At 34.2% G+C, this 3,571-nt stretch overlaps 1 non-coding gene across 1 annotated transcript; it reads right to left on the minus strand.

The window, feature by feature from the left end:
* Positions 1 to 533: 533 nt before the first annotated feature.
* On the minus strand, positions 534 to 640 carry LOC123232632. Its single transcript, XR_006505161.1, has one exon. It is a non-coding gene; the product is annotated as a U6 spliceosomal RNA (small nuclear RNA).
* Positions 641 to 3,571: the final 2,931 nt, after the last annotated feature.

A 3,571-nucleotide genomic window follows, 5' to 3' on the forward strand; every position in this document is an offset into this window, starting at 1 on the left:
TCTGATAACAACTAGAGCCAATCGAATATTTTTTCCCTACATAGTTAATGCAGGTCCAGTAGACACTCATTTAGGGATTGGGATTTTATTTCTTATACAGCTAAAGAGGAGAGATATTTGAGGAGGGGACTCATATTAAAATTTTTTATGCTGAAGATTTTCAGAAGAGAAGAGAATGTGTGTGTGTGTGTGTGTGTGCATGCTCACATATCACCAGGATAATTATAATAGTCTCTCATGGAGAGTAATGGGCTATAGAAATAGTATCTAATTTTTTGGCATTTCTGAATATTGATGCAGATAACCAAGACATTACAATGGATACTAAGTTTAAATCTAGGTAGACATTTTGATATCATCTTCATTATGATCATCATCATCATCATTGGTTTTTTTTTCAAACATTTATTAATATTCATTTTTAACATGGTTACATGATTCATACTCCTCCTTTCCCCTTTGCCCCCCGCACTCCCCCCACCCATGGCCAATGCACATTTCCACTAGTTTTGTCATGTGTCCTTGATCAAGACAAAAATATGGAACGCTTCATGAATTTGGGTGTCATCCTTGCGCAGGGGCCATGCTAATCTTCTCTGTATCATTCCAATTTTAGTATATGTGCTGCCGAAGCGAGCACAATCATTGTTTTTAAAAAAAGGCAATTTGACATAGTCAATAGGACAAGACTTCCCTAGATTCCAGACATTCTGGATTCAAATCCTCCTTCTGCCAGGTACTACCTATTACCCCAAGCAAGTCAATTAAAAGTTTAGTTCACAAGGCAACTCTAGAAGATAGTGAGTTATAGAGATGGTGGAGATATGCATTTGATAAAAGGAGTTTCTTCATTAATTCATCACCAAGAATCCATTCTGTTAATCAAGTCACAGATTTGTTTTTATTTTAAATATTTTAATTTTTAGTGATGAGTATAAATATTTTTGCAAAAAGCCATTTTGGCCAGGCATGATTGCCAGTTGCTAGGTTAGAATACAGAATGCAGTAAGGGCATTTGAGCTGGCATGAGACCAAAAAGTCAGTTGAGATGTGGCTATAAAAGCAGCAAAGCTCAGAACATCAGGGTCTCAATTTTGCGATACTGGTGGGAGGACAGGTAATCTCAGGATTGTCTCTTAGCTAGGTTAGGTGCCAAGTTGCTCATAGACTATTCTGTGTATATTGGCACCCAGTTGCAGTTATTAAAACAACATCTATAAATCAATACCAATATATCTATCTATATACCAACAAGAAGATCAACAATAAAAGCAAGATCATCGTGGACTGAGATAAACATCAAGCAATCAGGGTCAGGCCTCTGGCCTGGCCAGGCAGTTGCCAAGCAGGCTTCAATATATCAGCTGCTTTAGTTATACTGTTAGATTTACCATACAATCAATATATATTAGATAAGGTCTAGGATTTACCCTTAATCCCTCTTTCCTCATAATTCATCCCAATCTTTCCTTTACCTTATTTGTTACCATTAAAATAGTTGATATAAGAAACCATTACAGACCTGGTTTATTCTCAGAGTTACACAGGAAGTTGTCAGTTAGAGATCCACCTGGCAACTGGTAAAGGAAAACTTCATAATCATTGACCTTCTGGGTTAATCCAACAAATGGCAGTCAGAGATAGAGATCAAGGTTTATTATCCTGGAAGTTATTGTGCCATTAGATTATTAATTGAGGGAAACAATCACTCTTTTATTAGTCAATGATAATAGGTGGGAACAAATGAACTCCTCATTCCTGTTAGCATATTAAATACAGTTCACAGGCAGTAACTAAATAATAGAAGCAACCTCTAAGTAAACTTATCCTTACATTCGTATAGAAGGTTTCATCAATACCTCCTGTTGCTTCCCATCTCTATCTGTAGAATTCCTTGGGGCTGTATAATAATCATCTATACGTTTCCCAGGGATCTTTACATGAGTTTTTTTTTCTCTTTGTGTTTTTTGAAAGGCAGATATATGACTCCAAGATGGTATCTCTTGTACTATGAAAAACTAGTCATCATTAATACAATACACATTTTCATTATGAGGAAGCTTCAGATTGGGAAGGAAACAAAATGGGAGAATGAGTATCATTTGGGGAACTTCATTTTGGGAAGGACTGAACTGTGTTCTATTTGTTCAAAGAAATATTGTTTCATCCCAAAAAATGATGAAGGAAAAATTCAAAGAAACATAGGAAGACTTACATGAAATTATGCAGTGTAGACTTCATTTTTAAATGAGCAATACACTATTACTTTAATGCTTTAAATGATAACCCTAAAAAGCAGTCTGATAACTGATAACAAAAAACACTTATTCTTTAGGAGAAAGGTGTGGGACTAAAAATGTGGAATGGTTTCTATGTTATCAGATGTAGTCATTCTCAGTTGGCTTGGCTTAAATGTTTTTCTTCTTTATTAGTGTAATATCATTTGATATTACATTAGGAAGGGTTCATTTATGGGGTAGAATCTCACTTTCATTTGATTTCAGATCCTGACAACTACTTTATATTTGCTACTTTCTGGATCTGACCATTTTTTAGATAGGAACATATGGGAAGAGTAATGTAGGTAGAAGTGTATGACTAATAAATGATCACTCTTACTATCTTTCTCAGAAACCTACTACTAAAAGAAATTGAACTAGATTGTCAAGAAAGAGGAGTAGCTGGACAAAGGAAGACTTTCAGAACAAATGGTACTGTATGGAAGAGCTTCAACATCTGATTGTAATAGAAACTGACCATAGCACTTCAGGATTATTCAGAAGCAAAAATAAATTCAAATGCAGTAGAACAGAGAGACATAGTAAAAATAATGAGTTTACTCAAACCAGGCATCTTGTCCCCTGAAGCTCATGCATTGGAAACAACTTATGCTTCTGGAGCCACTACTTCTAATTAAACAGCAACTCTTACTACCTTTACTTAAGAATGGATCTTAGGAGAGTCATCTCCTTCATTTCCCATCAGACTATTTTCTGCTGGATTTCTTTTTAAAAATAATTATTTATTTTACTATTTTAACATTTAAAAAATTTTGAGTTTTAATTTTTCTTCCTCACTCCTCCCCTTTCCCAACACACTAAAGCAAAAAATTAATATCACTTGTACATGTGAAATCATAAAGAAAAAACAGAAATACATATTAGCCATATCATAAAAAAAAAGAAAAAAATAAAGTGAGAAAATTATACTTCAATTTGCACTCAGTTCTCTCTCTGGAGGCAGATATAAAAAAAATTTCTTTTTTGAAACTAACACATTCAATTTATTAAATAAGTTTGAAAAAAAAAGCAAGTTGTACATTAAGACCAGTGGTTTCATAGGCAATCCTTTTTTCTGTTCATTTTTGTAAACAGAAATGATTTTGTAGATATTTGTTAAGTTCAGAAAAACAAAAATAACAAAACATTAAAAATAACAAGTCCAACCTTCTCATTTCATTGAAGAGGGTGCTGAAGTTCAGAAAAGCCATTTGTCCAGTCGCACACTGATTTAGGTAGGGGCAAAATGGAAACTGAAACAATCTTCTTGACACCATCTTTTCAAAGGTCCT

This window comes from Gracilinanus agilis, chromosome 1, assembly GCF_016433145.1.
Source record: "Gracilinanus agilis isolate LMUSP501 chromosome 1, AgileGrace, whole genome shotgun sequence".
Lineage (NCBI taxonomy): Eukaryota > Metazoa > Chordata > Mammalia > Didelphimorphia > Didelphidae > Gracilinanus > Gracilinanus agilis.